This window comes from Lactuca virosa, chromosome 5 (genome assembly GCF_052849685.1).
Source record: "Lactuca virosa cultivar CGN04683 chromosome 5, Lactuca_virosa_CGN04683_v6, whole genome shotgun sequence".
NCBI lineage: Eukaryota > Viridiplantae > Streptophyta > Magnoliopsida > Asterales > Asteraceae > Lactuca > Lactuca virosa.
The window spans coordinates 287,774,128-287,791,758 of record NC_136430.1 but is presented as its reverse complement, the minus strand read 5'-3'; positions in this window follow the sequence as shown (position 1 = coordinate 287,791,758).

The window sequence follows — 17,631 nt, the reverse complement described above, 5'->3', positions numbered from 1 at the left end:
TGTGTGAGACTCCCTTTTCAGTAAGAAATTCTTCAAACGCTTGGGTTTTGAATTATAGCCCATTATCGTTGCGAACATTACGAACCATCTTTCGCAGTTGAAGCTCAATTTGCTTTATAAAATCCTTGAGTTTAGGAATAGCTTCAGATTTATGTTTTAGAAAATACACCCAAGTGAAACGTGAAAAATCATCAACTATTACAAGAATGTACTTACTACCACCAACACTTTCAATTGCAGAAGTTCCACAAAGGTCGATATGTAGAAGTTCCAATGGTTCAATGATTTTCATGTTTACTTTTGTTGGATGACTTTTTCTACTTTGTTTCCCCGTCTCACATACTGCACACAAATGATCCTTATCATACTTCAAGAGAGGAAGCCCTCACACATGATCACCAAGAACAAGCTTGTTGATGCCTTTGAAGTTGAGGTGCGAAAGTCTTTTATGCCATAGCCAACTATCATTAGAGTGAGATTTTGTAAGCAAGCATATGGTAGGCTTCCCTCGTATTGGGTTCAGATTCAAAGGATACATTTCCCCCTTTTGCTGCGACTTTAAGAGAACTGCTTTTGTTTTCTTTTCTACTATCCCAGATCCTTCATCATCAAAGGATACTTTCAATCCAGTCCCTACAACAAATTGTGAAAGACTAATTAGGTTGTGTTGTAAGCCTTCCAAATACGCCACCTTACGAATCGAAAATTCTCCATTCGTTATCATCCCATAGCCTTTGATCTTTCCAAATGAGTTGTTTCCATACTTTACATTTCCATTATCTTTAAGAGCTCGAAACTCTTGCAATTCCTCCTTCCTCATAGTCATGTGACGTGAGCAGCCACTGTCTATATACCATTCAGAATCAAATTGCTCGTCACTTCTTACCTGCAAAAATTAAACAGATTTAGGAACCCAAAGTTGCTTGGGCCCTTGTGAGCCTTTTACAGAACGAGGAAAAGTAATTGCAAGATCAACCATATAAGTTCGTTTGATTAAGGTGGTTTCATCTTTCTTAGTTAAGGTGAAAAATTTTACTTTATTATCTTTCAATTTCGTCTCTTTTGAATCAGATTATTTTCGTTTGTTTTCGATTTGATTCTTGACGAATTTTTTCTCAATTTTCTTAGGGTTAGTAGACGATTTCCTGGTTTAAGCTTCCGAATCTGAGACTAACTTTCCCTTTCCCTTGACATCTTTGAATGAATCCTTCGTAGGTTGAGTATAATGAGATTTTGGTTTCTAAATGGGCTTCTTTGAACAATGTTCTTTTTGAGTTTATGTGCATTGCAGGAATGACAGTGCAAACATTGACCAGGGTTCGCATGCGAATGCGCTTTCACATTCTGATTGAAAGGTTTTTCTTTGCGAACATAGGTGGAATTTTGGGATTGCCAAAATTGCTTCCTTTCATTTAGATTTCTCTGATATCTCCGATTTCTTTGATGTTTTTGTTCTGCAACTTGCTCAGTGGACTTGTGAATGTTCGCCTTAGGTTTCATATTTCTTGCATGAGATTCGTCCTTCACTGACTGAGATTCGTTCGGACTTTCCTTTGTTCTGCCTGAACTTCCTTTCTCATATCCTGAACGATTATTCAACGGTCCTGCCACATATCTTTCCTTCACTCTCCACGAGGTTCGTTCTGACAAACCCTTCGTTTCGTCTGCATTGTCGATGGGAGCGGACCAAAAGAACTCGTCACAACCATCTTTGTTGTCTTCGTTGACGATGGACGTTAGTTCTACTATTTGATTTTTGTCCAGTACTTTAGTGGCAAACACTTGATTTGGGATGGTTTACACTTTGGAAAAAACGGTTACTTTAGCTTTTAAAATTTCAGGTTTGTTTTGAGAAATACGTGCGAATTCAACTGAATTTTCAGAAATCAAATGTTTCGCAGTTTCATTTTCGTTTTTAACAAACTCTGAGCAATCCACCTCATCCTCTACATAGATTTCTCTCATATTACTGTCCTCATCGAATTTAGATGTGCTTTCAACACTTATCTTATTCTCTGAACTCAATTTGGTACTCAATGAATCGAATTTCTGTGAAGTATCATATTTCATTTGCTTTTTATCGTTTTCGTCCAAAAGCTGTTTTATCATGTTTGTGGTCTTTGGACTTAATGTGTGATTCAATTCGTTCCATTTCTACCCTGTAAGAATCAGAAGTCTCATCAGACGAGACAATGGATTCACACTTATAGTAGTCGGCGTCAATTTCATCTTCCTTTAATTCATGAAATGGTAAAATAATCTTGTGAATTTTCTTACCAATCTCACAATCAAGATGCAACTGAGTAATGTTAAAGTAAAGCCTTTTAGCAATCAAACAAAAAATGTTACGTTCTTTTTAAAAGCATCAAATTGTCTCGTTACAAATAAATTAACTGATCCCTAGACTTAGACATATCCGACTCGATCTTCTCAGTCCACATTCGCCTCTCATCGCTTTTCGACGAAACCCTGATGATTTGATCAGTTAGGTTAGAGTTTGTTAAACGAGTTCGTTTTAAACTATCACTAATGCTTGAAAAGGTGAATTTTAGGTCATTTAGTTCATTCTCATATCTGGACACAAGAATATTTAGAGATTCAAAAATAAGATTTACCTTGTTGATCAACAGTTCGCAATCATTGATTTTTTCACCAACTAGTTTTGCAATGAAACAACTATCATCCCTTCTTTCACTCCCAGTAGCATTCTCCTGCGTTTGTGACCTATCACTTGTCACCATCAAACACCTTTCCGCAAACCTCGAACTTTCCTTTTTCGCAACGAACACCCTGCCATGTGTGGGCCTGTGAACCTCATCGTCCTCTGAGTCTGTCAACCACACCTCAACTCCTCCAAATTCATCTTCACCCATATTTTCTTGCACAATTAAAGCAGGCATAAAGTTATCAGCCACCTTTTTCTTCTTGATTTCCTCCAACTTTCGCAAGTGGTAAGCCTCATCATCTTCTCCTTCCTTTTTCTCGTTCAACCTTCTCAGCATGCACTCCTTTGCTAAGTGGTTTTTGCCATGACAATAGTTGCAGTCATAGCCAGAGTCCCCCACAAGCTTCTTCTCCTTTTTGTACTCCTCCTTTTGAGAAGTGCTTTTATTCTCCTCTTTCACCTTTTCTGAGTTGTAGCTGCCATGCCAGTTTCGGTTCTTGTTTGAGGGAAATTTCTTTCTTGCAAACTGCTTAGGATTTTAAACCATTAATGCATACTCCTCATTCGTAAGATCACATTCAGAGTGATCCGACACAGGCTCATCCTCTGCAACTGTTTTTCCCTTCGCAACAAGAGCTAATGATCTCATACCAGAAACAACTTTCACTTCTTTCGACACCTCACTTTCATGTGCCATAAGAATCCCAACAAGCTTGGCTAAGGTGTAATTTTTGAACTGCTCGTGCGCTTTGACAGTAGAAACCACCACCATCCACTTTGATCTAAGCCCATTCATGAAAGTGACCTTTTGTTCGATCAACTCACGTCCAATACCATGCTTCATTATTTTGATAGGAAGATGAATGTAGCGATTGAATGTTTGGCTCAGATTTTCTTCTGGCTTCTGTGTGAAAGCACCAAACTCTAAAAGCAGAATAGTTTGTGTAGAATGCTCAAGATCTGCATCAGTGGAGTAAAGTTCTTTGAGCCTTTTTTTCCCAGATGGCTTTCGCAGTATCACATGAACTAACTAGACAAAATGTATCGGCCTGCAACGCGAATCGAATGATCCTCATTGCTTTGACATTGCTGATCAGTTTATCTCTCTGGTCTTGAGGAACATCCTTCACGTCAAGAAGCAGCTGGTTATATTCCTTCTGAGTTTTGATGGTTCTTTTGGTCTCTGTGTGAACAAACGGACCCAGAGTAATGGCTTCCCATATCAAGTAACCATTTTCGTCTGAACCAAGAACATAATCTTCAAAGTGGAGCGCCCAAACTTCATATTCATGAGGAAAGAGAATTGGGATCCCTGTTGTAGATCCAATACTGCTTGAGATATTTATGGAGTTGATGTTGGAATTGTCGTTTTGCATGATGATTTTTCTTTGATACCTATAGAGAATCAGACGTGTAAATTGAGATTGTTTGTAGGGTAATATCAAGATCACTTTAATCCATCAATATGACAATGAAGATGACTGAACTAGATCCTATATTAACGGAAACCCTAAAACTCTGTAAACAGAAGAGATGCGTATAGATTACACAGTCTCCTGCTCTGATATCAACTGTTAGGATTAAAATCCTTAAAGATCGATTAGATTCAAGAACAAGTAAAAGAAGAACATAATGATAAATCAACAATGTTGAATGATTAAATGTCACGCCTCAGAAGAACTCTATGGGGATTTGCTACTGTAGTGGCGTGATTAGGGTTACAGCGTAATTATCAGAGTTAACTAAAATACGATGCATGCATGCACCTTAAATACTCTAACCCTAGAAATAAATACGAGTGGACAAGCCCAACTCGTTAATACAAAAGGCTAAATAAAAAGCCCAATGACGCAACATCTAATACCCAACAGATCAAGTAAAGGCCTTGGGCTTCAAGGGAATAAGGTTTAGACCTTATTGGATGATGGTAGTTTTGGATAAGCGATTAAAGCCTTGGTTTGTGTCTTGGAGTCAAAGGGTAAAATGGGAAAAGTGATGTTTCAGACTTTTTTTTATGAATTACGGATTTTAGTTCGATGTATTTTAATTCAAAAGTAATTAGATAGGGTTGTTGGGATCGTCAATACCTTTCTGTGCATATAAAGAACGCCAAAAGCAGAGTTGAAACGAAGAAGTTATGACTCTTTGAAGTTGGAGTGAAATTGGGTGAAAACCCGTTTTCACGTGGTTAGAAGTGTGGGATTTGGTGTCTAAGCCCATAACTATAATTGTAATGTACTTGATTTGATTGTAGCATGGTCCTTTTGGGTTGCATGCACTCATCCAATTTGTCAGGATGACTAGTAGAGAGAGAGTAGAATTATTATGTGAAATAATAAATTGGTACTCAAAATGATTTTATTAATATATTACAAGATTAATATATTATTTGGAAATCATATTATTAATTATTACTTAATCAGAAATTAATTTGATATTAATTTTGGGATTAAAGGAACTGATTAATAATGGAGGGGCTATTTTGCAAATCATTGATAGTTGCAAAACTAGGCTGATGGACTCCTTAATTAGGAGTGGACGAAATCCTATAGGGAATCCCTATAGATTTCGTCCAAGGCCTACTGGTAAGAGGTCCATGGGCTGCTTAATCCTTAAGCAAGAAATTAGGGTTTCCACCTGAAAACCCTAGCAGCCCACAGCTATATAAGCCCTCCCAAGCATTAGAATTTCGGCCCCATGCTTCCTTGAAGAACCCTAGCCGATTTTATAGTGTCTCTCCACTCATCTTGTTGCATTGGGTGTTTGTGACTCCATTAGAGGTGCAACACTTGAGACACTAAGCTTTCAAGAGTCAAGGATCATCAAGATTGACTTGTTATTACTATATAACAAGCGAGGTAATATTCTAACCCTAATTTGTACATGAATTTCGAAATTGTATGCTAATTTTAGGGTTATTGCGTTGGTATTCAATTTGCATGTTCCATTAGTGAAAAACTTAGATCCAAATCAATTAGGATTGCATGATCACATAGGATGGTGTTATGGTCAAAATCCATCGGTGGTATCAGAGCCTAGGATGTTTTTCAATTGAATTGATGCAATAGTGAACCGTCCAAACTAGCACAAAATCGTTTTTGATTGTCTGAAGCAAGAACTCAATGAGTTCATGTATGGACTCGACGAGTTTGATGGACTCGACGAGTTCAGTATCCAACTCGACGAGTTGACTCGCCAGTTGCCTAATTTTTCGATTTTCAAATCATGTCTTGATTAGGATAATTGCATTGTTTCGTTTTTACTGCCTAAAATGAAATATTTTGAAAGGTAATATGATATCCTTGTCATAATTAAAGGATTTGGTTAAATTTGGATAATAATAAGATTATTTTGATTTAAAATTTAACCTAGTATTTTGAAAGGTTTTTAAAATAAACCCTTTTGGTTTTATTATTTAAATTTGAAATTAAAAGTTTATTTTTGAAAATTTAAATGGAAAAACCTAGAAGATATCTTTATGGATTTTATTAATAATTTAATTAAAAGATTAATTAAGAGACAATTAATAAATCCACATATATGGTTTAAATTTAACTAAATTAAAAGTTTAATTTATTAAAGGATTAAACCACTTAGTATTTTAAAAAGTTTAAAATGCACCCTATACTATATAAAATTAAAAGTCTAATATATTATATATGTATAAGAAAAGTCAGCCTTACCGTTAGTAGGCCTCGTTCACGAAGCTGGTCTATAAGGGGTGTTTAAGGAAGCGGCATGTAAAATGACCGCCATTGGGTATCCACTCTTACCCAACGCACCCTTGACTAGTGGAGGGTCGTTATCCAAATGGGTTTGATAGGACACTAAACTCTCATTAAAAGTATAATGAATTATAAAGTAACTAAATGATTTAATTAAATTCCCAATCTTAGTTACTTTAGGGAAATGTGAATTTGATGCTAACCCATGAAATTGCACATTGCACCTTATTGGTCTTTAGTGGAGCGTGTGTGGTTAATCATCACACTAATATGGGACTAATATTGTTGGCAATGGGTTTCTCGTAAATTATTGTTGATCAATGGAGCGTGTGTGGTTAACCGGCACATTGATTAGGTGATAAATGACATCGAGAGTACCAAGCTGATTTGCGTGGTTATTCACACCTTGTTTGTGATCCTCGGTATCCCAGTCACAAATGGTAGGGCATAATCGAGATTAAACATGTCATTGAAAAGTTCAATTAATCTCAAAAGATCTAGAAATTTTATCTAAAACATAATTCGTTAAAATTTCGTTTTCGTGGTGGAATTGGTAAATCGTCATTTACCTACCTTCAAATAATTTGCAATTGGATTACGTCATCCCTCTTCTGAATTGTAAATTATTGTGTTGGGTCCTAGCCTTAATATTTCATTTGGTTGTTATATTAAGGATTAAATCAACTCACTTGAATTTTCTCCCTTTTGTAGATGTCTAGTTCTAACAACTATGGTCCTCCTCAATCCTTTGGAAAAAGCTTTCCTTTTGAAGATGATCTTCCACGTGTCGATCGAGGTGAAAGATCGTTCCCTTCCTTGTGCATTGGTGGAACTGGAAATCATACTTCACTTCCTCTACCTCCTCCAGTAATTCTCCCTGACCCACGTTTTCGTCGACTTGAAAAGTTCAAGGTCACTCAAGTCCTATTGGCATACAAACACCGAGATGGAAGTTCTGTGTGTGCACACGTCCTAAAGATGAAGTCGCACATTGACAGACTGGGAATGTTGGGTGTCGTTTTCCCAAGGAATCTAGTTGTTGACTTGGTTCTTTAATCGCTTCCCGAGTCATATAGTTAGTTCGTTAAGGACTACTATATGACAGACCACGACGTGACCCTTATTGATCTGACATATTTGCTAATTGCTGCTGAAGTAGCAATGCTTTGGCGCACTGGTCAAGCAAATTTGTTTGGAATATCTACCTCCCAAATTTCCATGGATGTAGGAAATGACAATGATGATAGTCCAGAAATGATTTATTCTCCTAAGGAAGAGAAATCGGCCAAGGTCAAAAAGTTTGACCGTAAGAGAAAGGCCAATTCTGAGATAGTTTCACATGTCACTCCTAAAGAGTGCATCTGTCTCTATTGCCGATTGAAGGGGCATTAGAAGCGAAGCTGTCCTGACTACCTGAGAGATCTTAAAGATGGTAAAGTCAAATTGTATGACTCTACTTCACGTATATCCACTATCTAACCCCTTTATTAAGTTGATGTACATAGATTCTTAATACATAATGTGAAAGTTGCAATTTTATGTTTTGCAGAATCTAAGAGAAAGAAGGAAGCTTAAGGAAAGTCAAGGCTAATTCTGATCTGAAGAGATGGATTTCGGTCACATGGTTAAATGATCAGGATTTGGAGTTGTTACTTCGGAGTTATGATAGATTTCTTAGGAATATTTAGAAACGTAGTTTTCATGTGTATTTGCATTGTAGGAACAATTTTTCCGCACATTATCAATAAAGTAAATTTTTGTTGTTTATCTTATTTACTTTATGATTACTTGTAATGGCGTTTATGAAAATTGGTGTTTATATTTCTATTATTAGCAATTTTAAAAATGGATTTGATTCTTAGTTATATCGCTTGTGGTAGTATCATAATTTACCAAATAAGGAAGGATTCTCATCACCCAAGGTTCAATTGGATAGAAACTTGGAATCATACGATTTGAATTGTGTGATGTATGAGAATCTTGATCTTTGGGAAATTAAGACTAAGTTCCTTATTCACATGTATATGTGAGTCAAGTGAACGACTAAAGGATCTAGTACACATTGATGTGAACTGGTTAGATCCACCACAAAGGTCGATAAGTCTATTCGTCATGATTTACTAATGGTTCAGTAAATATGGTTATGCTTACAAGATTAAGTGTAATTCTGATATCTTGAAAAGATTCAAAGTATAGCAGAACGAATAAGAATAATCAATTGGGCAGAAAGATAAAAGTTTCTCCAATCTGAAAGGAAAGAAGAGTACTTTAGTATCATGTTTTATGATCATCCTAATGATTTTGGAACCATGTCACAATTGATCCTTCTAAAGGAAACCTTAGTGCATTTGTATGACTAAGAAGAGGAATCATGTATTGTTGAAATGGTTAAATCAAAAGGATGAGTCATACTCTGTTCCAAAATCAAGTTTTAGAGTCATACTCTAGTTACTCTAAGTTGTACCTTGAGTAACATGTTCTAAGTAGGTTTATAACACCTCATGAAATGTGGAGTAGAAATGTTTCTTACTCTTGCACATTTGAAATTGGTAGTTGTGATGTTTTGGTTAAAACAAAGACCAATTAGATGACGTGTTTCTTGATAAGAACCCACACTAACTCTTGAATATTTGTTTTGTCGATGAATGTTCCTTAATAGAGAATCTTATATGTTAGGAGGTCAGTGGGAGTCTTAATGGTCTTGAATAGTTTCATGAACTAATCAATAATAAAATTTTTAGTTATCTCTAGCGCACGAACTGAGGTTGATAACCTATCGTGTTGACATGTTCTTATTTCTGTGCCCATTCCAGTTAAGTTGACTATGTATGTGAGTTCTATGAGTTCTCATTTGACTGCATAAGGCGAAGCACCTTCATCAGTGAAAGTACATTGATTTGTATGGGTGAGCTGCTCAATAACTTGGAAGAATTGGTAAGCCCTTAGCTTATGATAGTGGTTGGAAATGACAAATTAACATATGTTTCTCTCTACATCATGAAAATGATTGTCATGAAACGCTTTCACTAGTAGATTTTAAAGGATTGATAAATATCATTAGAGTCGGCAGTTGTGATAATTGCGTTCTCAAATTCGAGTAAGATTACGACATCACTTTTCATAGTTCGAATTGTGAGAAATGGCAAATAGATTAAACATTCGGGGCTTATTGCTATAAGTTCTGAAAGGGTTTAGACACACACATAAGCTATCTAATGAAAGGTGTATGAGCTTGAGAAGTCTAGATAAAGACTTGTCGAAGCACCACATATCAGAAATCTGAACTTTGGTAAGAAAGTCAATAAGTATTGATTTCTAGAAGTCCAGTTGATTTCTGGATACATGTCAAAGCTAGTCGGAGCATAATTGTTATGCTGGTAAAACATAATTGTTATGCTAGTGGGAGCGTGATTATTATGTTAAGTGTTGCAAGTTAGCAATGCTATTTATAGGAAACAAAGTTCCACATTTGCAAAGTTGCAGAGTTTGGAAATTGTTTTGCTATAGAAATATTTAAGGGAGAAGATACTTATACTTCATTTCGAATCCAAATGCTTAGTTTGAAGTTTTAATGGAACTTAGTCATAAACATATATAAATTTCTTGTTGAAGTGATTCAACATAGGAAATTAGATATATGGAAATATTATAGCAAGAGACTGATTAAGTGTCATGTCTCTATGTAAGAGATCATGAATCGAATCCCATATGCTTAGGATATAGGATCGATTGCATGTGCTATAATATTCACGTGTTCTGATATTCCAAATGCCTAGCGCATTAAGAGGGAAAATGATCAGAACCGGATATAACTAAAGTTATTAAACAACTGTCAAGGACAATATGAGGTTTGCCAAAGATTGGTTGCTTGTGGACAGTTGGAAGTATATTTTTGGAAGGACCATATTGACATATTCTGAGTAGAGGTAACTCTTGTTCAGAATTGATAGTCATATGGGAATATGGAAATGTTTCCATAGTGGGAGTTAGTTATTGAAATCTATGTGTAAGATTAGTAACTTTGATGCAAGAAGAATGTTCAATGAATGATCTTTGAATGTGAGACTTCATTTCCATGGAATTGTTTTTGTAACCAGTCTCCAATGGAATGCTTTGTAATATCATTGGCAAAGTCTCTGTGACTTTGGTGCCTTGACATTACAAAAGGATCATTGCATGTAAATTTAGACTCTAACGGATTCTCGTGGTGGCAAGAATTTGTTATTCTTACACTTGTGATAAGGATTTGGAATTGTGAAGTGAGCATCATTGGAAATGTGTTCAATTGATCTGTTTCACAAAGAAAGGATCATAGATAAACATAGTGTGCGTGTTTTGTGCATGGCATGACTGATGTTTTAATTCAAGTATTAAGTTGATTACTCGAAACATTATACAATGAGTAAAGTCTAACTAATATGGTGATTAAATAAAAGTTCTTTTATTTATATTCAAATGTTTTGAAACCATAGTTAATTAGGTTATTATTGTGTTTCACTTTGCATGTTTTACTTCCTGGATAATTGGATTATTCAAAGATCCACAGTCGATCATACTTTGGAAGTAAGTAGTGAATTAAGACTGTCATGAATCCGACTGTAGATTGTCTAAGTGCTTAGACATAGCAAATGTTTGTTGTAGTGTTCATGAGTACTCCTGAAATAGGATTTGAGTATTGGATTAAACCCATGCTCAGAGAATTACTTCATGGATTTTATCACGAGTAATTCTGAGAGGATAATATATTATATTCTTGAAACGGAGACACATGAGTTGTTGTTTACGAGTCAGTTGTGCATTGATAATACGAAAATGCATCAGTAACTTGATGTTATAAAACGTATTGTTGTGTGTGATTTGATGAGTAGATAGTACAAGCATATGAGTCGAAGTTTATCCGTTCCTTTTACCCTTAATGGGATAAAAGCGATATATGTGGGCCCTTCGATGAATTAGTGATGACATCTGAAGCGCTTGGTCAAGCCTAGACTGAATTGATGTGTTCAATTGTAGCCAGTCGTCATAAGTAGGAAATCAGGAAACAACTCTTGGACAGAGATTGATTATAATCCATGTCTCATGTCCATACGATATCTTGTAGAATGGAGGAATATTTGATCCCTTATCTAAGGACGCGTCATTGATTAGTTCAGAGTTCGATAACGGCTTTTGAAAGATACGATTGTTGGTCAAATTTTGAAGTCATACATGCAATAATAGTTATTAGACTTATCCAAGTGGGAGACTGTTGGATTTGGTGTCTAAGCCCATAACTGCAATTGGTATGTACTTGATTTGATTGTAGCATGGTTCTTTTGGGTTGCCTTCACTCATGCAACTTGATAGGATGACTAGTGGAGAGAGAGTAGAATTTATTATGTGAAATAATAAATTGGTACTCAAAATGAGTTTATTAATATATTACAAGATTAATATATTATTTGGAAATCATATTATTAATTAGTATTTAAACAGAAATTCATTTGATATTAATTTTGGGATTAAATGAATTGGTTAATAATGGAGGGGTTGTTTTGCAAATCATTGATAGTCGGAAAACTAGGCTGATGGACTCCTTAATTAGGAGTGGACGAAATCCTATAGGGAAACCCTATAGATTTTGTCCAAGGCCTACTCGTAAGAGGTCAATGGCCTGCTTAATCCTTAAGCAGGAAATTAGGGTTTCCACCTGAAAACCCTAGCAGCCCACATCTATATAAACCCTTCCAAGCATTAGAATTTCGGCCCCATGCTTCCTTGAAGAACCCTAGCCGATTTTCTAGTGTCTCTCCTCTCATCTTGTTGCATTAGGTGTTTATGACTCCATTATAGGTGTAACACTTGAGGCACTAAGCTTTCAAGAGTCAAGGATCATCAAGATTGACTTGTTATTACTATATAACAAGTGAGGTAATATTCCAACTCTAATTTGTATATGAATTTCGAAATTGTATGCTAGTTATAGGGTTATTGCTTTGGTATTCAATTTGCATGTTCGATTAGTGAAAAACTTAGATCCAAAGCATTTAGGGTTTCATGATCACATAGGATGTTGTTATGCTCAAAACCCATCAAGAAGTACTTCTCACGACATGAGAGTCCTCACGAGGTGAGAATATATTCTCACGACATGAGAACTGTGCACCCCAAAGCCCATGAAATTTTTAGGGTTTTCAAGGTATTTAAAGGTAAGGATTCATATTTTAGGGTATTTTCTTAGCATCCATCATATCTAGAACCTCTTGGGAGAAACCCTAGCCTCCATTTTCAAGATTTGAGCCCCTATCTCTTATAGTTTTTGTTGGTTTTGGAGCAATGTGTTCATATAAGATTTATCCTTGGAGCTTGGAAATTGAAGATCTCAACTTTCATCTACCTTCTAGACCTTTGTAAGTTACAAAGTTCCAAGATTTATTCGAAGTGGAATCAAAGAGATCTAATTCAATTCAATGTACAAATTAAACATGATTGATGCAAAACATGATCATGGCTCCCTTTAGATCCTTCCTCTGTGTTCCTATATCCTTTCTTTTTATTTCATCTTGTATGGATAAAACTCGATTATCAATGAAAAGGTATAACATTTTGAAGCATTTGATTATTATTTCGACTGTCTTTTGTTCTCATTTCTATTTTATTCTCATTTCTATTTTAGGCATGACTTCTAGAGAAACAGAGAAGTTTGTAGGTGATCCTCAACTTCCTGTATTGCATTGTGCTCTTGTTGAAACAAGTGCAGAAGTACAAAGATCTGAACAAGTAAGTCTTTGAGCTCATTAAAAAGAATGAACACCCATTTTCCAAAATATCATAATAGTAACATTGTACTTTTTTCAGGTTGTTGAGAAGATTAAAGAAACCCTAAATCAGCTAAAAGAACTTAATGTTGAACAAGAAAGAGATGTGGAGCATGTTCACCAAAGAGATGAACTTTATAGACAGTGAGTTCATTCACATCCCATGGAAGTTTACACAAGACAAAACCATGAAAAGAGCAGTTGTAATCTACAATCGGAGGAGAAAACCCAACTAAGTGCAAGCATATACATGAGGAGAAAACCCAACTAAGAGCATCGGTTTTCTTGAAATTTTACCTTGTGTTCAACTTGAGAAGCTTCAGAAGGTGAAAAACCCTTGAATGTGTTCAATTTATCATCGATTTCACGGATACCATGCGCTTCTTCCCCTTGTGTCGACTTTCTTCTGCTCTTGCTCTTCTGTTACATGGTTCTCTGGCCAACCGGGGAAGTTGACTTTTCCTGAATCGTTTCAACAGGAACACCAAGCTCAAGTAACTTCTCCAATACCTTAATCGGACCTAGGGCACGTAAAATTGAACAGTCTCCAACGATGGCAGGAGAGCCCAAGCTTGTGACAACCCGTAATTTCAACTCTTGTAAAAGTCAAATCTTGGTCAACGAAAGTCAAACATGTCTAATAAAGGTCAAACTTGTTTCTCTTTTATCTTGTTAAGGTTAGTTTAATAAGTTATAAAGGTATAGACCTTGTATTCAAAGGTGTTGTATGTTTAAGGAGGAAAACACTTAGAACCGAGAACCTTTCCCGAACCGTAAACAAGGTTCGCAGTCGAGAACTCACTCCTCGGACTGTAAACCCTCGAATCTTATCTCCTCGGGAAGTGTTTACAGCCGAAAACTATTGTGTATATATATGAGTTCAACCAAAATCATTCATCACTTATTCATTCCAAACGAAAACACACCTTGCACTCTCAAGAACTCCAACCGTGAACACCTTTTCTCTCTCAACTATCATCCTTTATCCTTTCAATCTTCTTAGGATCTTGCTTAGATCTTCAAGTGTTCTTCATTTCTTCAAGAAAACTCAACCGTAAACACTTGAACTCTTGGGGCTAGCCGTAAACTCATAGCAGCCACCCATTTTGCTTCTAACACTCTTATTTGTAAGTTAAACTTACAAATTAGTCCAATTCCTTATCAATCTATGTTTATATATGCTAATTGTATACATATATGTTACATAAAATGCTAATTAGGACTCGGTTTTGCTACGGGACTTCACTCGTGGAAATAACATCCTATATCGAACTTTCAATCGAATCACTCACATAAGGTGAGTTCATACCCATACAATTTACCTTTTTCAATGTTTTTAGGGGGGGGGGGGGATACAAGCTAAACACAATATAATTGTGTTAACTCTTACATGTGAAAACAAACAAACAAAGGATTTCTTATGCTTATAAATATTGTTAAAAATCATTTTCAAACTCTTTTAAACTATTTTAGATTTCTATTTATATCAAAATCATATTCGTTTGTATATTTATGTATAATCATGCTTTAACGGACTTAGGGCTATTGCTAAATACCGTAACCCTTGCTCCTTGTTTGGTTGTGGGCTTAGGGTAGGATCACTAGTCCAACTGTCGGCTAAACCATAATTATGCATGCTAAATATATACATGAATATTAAATCTCATTTTCAAGAACATACTTACTTCAGTTGCATATGTTGGGAAAATGAGTCCTTTTCTCCAAATCATTTACAGTTCAAACAAACATACTAGCAAAATATATTAGGTATAGTTTAGAGGATCAATTCATACTATTTTCTAGATCAGAGAAACAATTACATGAACTAATACATACGCATTAATACAATTACAAACAGTTTACAAACATGTAAGGACACAACAGTTTTCATAACAAAACGGAAAAAGACTTATAATTTATAATGAATATAGTTAAGGGATAAACGAAACTATTTTTACAAGGTTATAAGTTATAAACAAAAAGGAATTCTCAGTTATTACTCATAATATGTTGAAACAATTTGTGAGTCATTCTTATGTACTTATCTAAGTATGGGTAGAAATCCTGAGCTTATAACCAGAGTCTCTTGTAGGGAGAGCGATGACAATTGTGTATAGATCTATTTCGGGATTGACAATCCCGCACCTTGGATGTTAGCTACAGTTGGGACCGTCAGGTCTATGGGTGACAAATGTCGTTAACAGTTTTGACGCCTGAAAAACGTCGTTATCTGGCAAACAAGGTTAGTATGGTTATAAGAACTCACAGGGAGAAAATCCCGACCTATTTACTAGTAACATATATTCAAATAACTTCATTTGATTAGTCATCTTACAATCGGTGTACAAAACAAACTTACTTCAGTGGTGTCATTTTAAACAATACTACGGCAAGTTATTACTTTCCATTATATGCATACAGAAAGGTTCATACATGAACAAGCATACTATTTTACTAGAAAGGATAGTCTACGATTATGGAAGACATACATTATACAATTTCAGAGTACAAACATACATTTACACTGTTACAGAGAACAAAACATACAAACATTTTGGTCTTAGGGTTTAAGACTACTTTTCATTTATTATAGAAAATATGGGATTTTCCGGAGAACATAAACCAACACTTTCATAGATCAAGTACAAACATTAAATACTAAATACTTATGAACTCACCAACTTAAATGTTGATACCCTCTTTCAAAATAACTTGTATTCTCAGGAAATTAGTAGACAGGTACGCTAGCACAGGTTTCGAGAAGACGGAGTATGTTCAAGACTCGTCTTTTGTTTTGCTATACTTTTAGTGTCATACAACTATACAATGAACACACATGTATTAACTATACTATTAATGCAATGGATGTTGTTGCTTGTTTTACTATTTTACATTTGTTGTGATACTGAGCATGATGTCATCCGCCCCCGGACGTTTCCGCCGTTCTGGTTTGGGGGTGTGACAAAGCTCGTCGATGAGGCAAAGTCAGTTGGAAGAGAAGTAACCTAACGTCGTCGGAGGAGACGTTGTCTGCAAGGCGAGTCGATGATTGATTGTAGAGAGTGTATTGAGTGATGATCAGTGAGTGTTTTGATTTTTGTTTGAAAAGCCCTAGATATTTTAGCAGATACCTCGATTTTTGTAACAAGCGCGCATTTCATTAAAATTAAAAGGTGACGGTAATAGAGGACGCACGTTTAATATAAAGCGCCCTCCGTGTTTTTGATTTTTTTTCTTTGAGACACTAATTTACGGGCACACAATAATGCGTGACCTAAATGCTTAAATTTTTTGAAGAGAGGACACCATTTTAAGGTCACTCTCTTTTGCGTAACATAAATCACTGAGTGTCGTGGTTTGTGTGTCGTAAAAGGGTCTTTTTCTAGTAGTGACTTGGTGTTTTGGTCCATTTTAATGAGTTTTGAGTGAGAGTTGGGAATAAAGTTTGCAACTTTATTACTCTCCAATGTCCTAAGAGCATTCTATGTTTCAGATCTGAACTATAACACCTTTTGATCAGTTTAGAATGTTTCCTTGGACCTCATTGACAAGGAAAGTTTTGATATTTTGCCTTCCCTTTCAGCCATGCAAGTTATTTTGGTCAGTTAGGCGATTTTGATGTATTAAAGTTTAGATCTTAAAAGCTTGAGACATTATTATGGATAAAGTTAGAAACTTTATCCATCTAAACATCATGTTGATTCAAATCTGAAGGTTGGAGACTTGGACTTAATGGATCTAGCTGAGAAAGATGCATCATTGGTCCCTTTGAGACTTAAAATACTAGATCATAGTTGTTTGGACCATCCTAATGGATAAAGTTTGAAACTTTATCCATTATGAAGCTATTTAGCAACTACATATGAGGTTATGGGCCTTGGTTTGAAGAGATTAAGCACTTTTCCATATATATATATATATATATATATATATATATATATATATATATATATATATATATATATATATATATAGAGAGAGAGAGAGAGAGAGAGAGAGAGAGAGAGAGATTCATTTGAGATCACTATATTTTATAAGACATGAGGACCCAATCCTAGCTACTCATTTTGGAGATCAAAAAAATTAGATACAAAACAATTGAAAATTTTCTAAAATTATTTTTTTAAAACATTATTTTCGTCATTAATATTTTCCAATAAAAATAAAAACAAAAGTAAAAACTTACCATTTTTTTTAAATATCTGTAAAATATTTAAATAGAATATTCTAGTATAAAAATTACAACAAATCTGTTAAGATATTCACATATTAAATTAGAATATTAAACTACAAATATTCAAACAATTCTAATAGAATATTAAAATATTCTATAAATTCTAACAATTTTAGTAGAGTATTAGAATATTTTAACATATCTAACAACTCTAGTAGAATACTAAAATATTCTAACATTCTAAAAATAAAATTTGAATATTTACAGTGT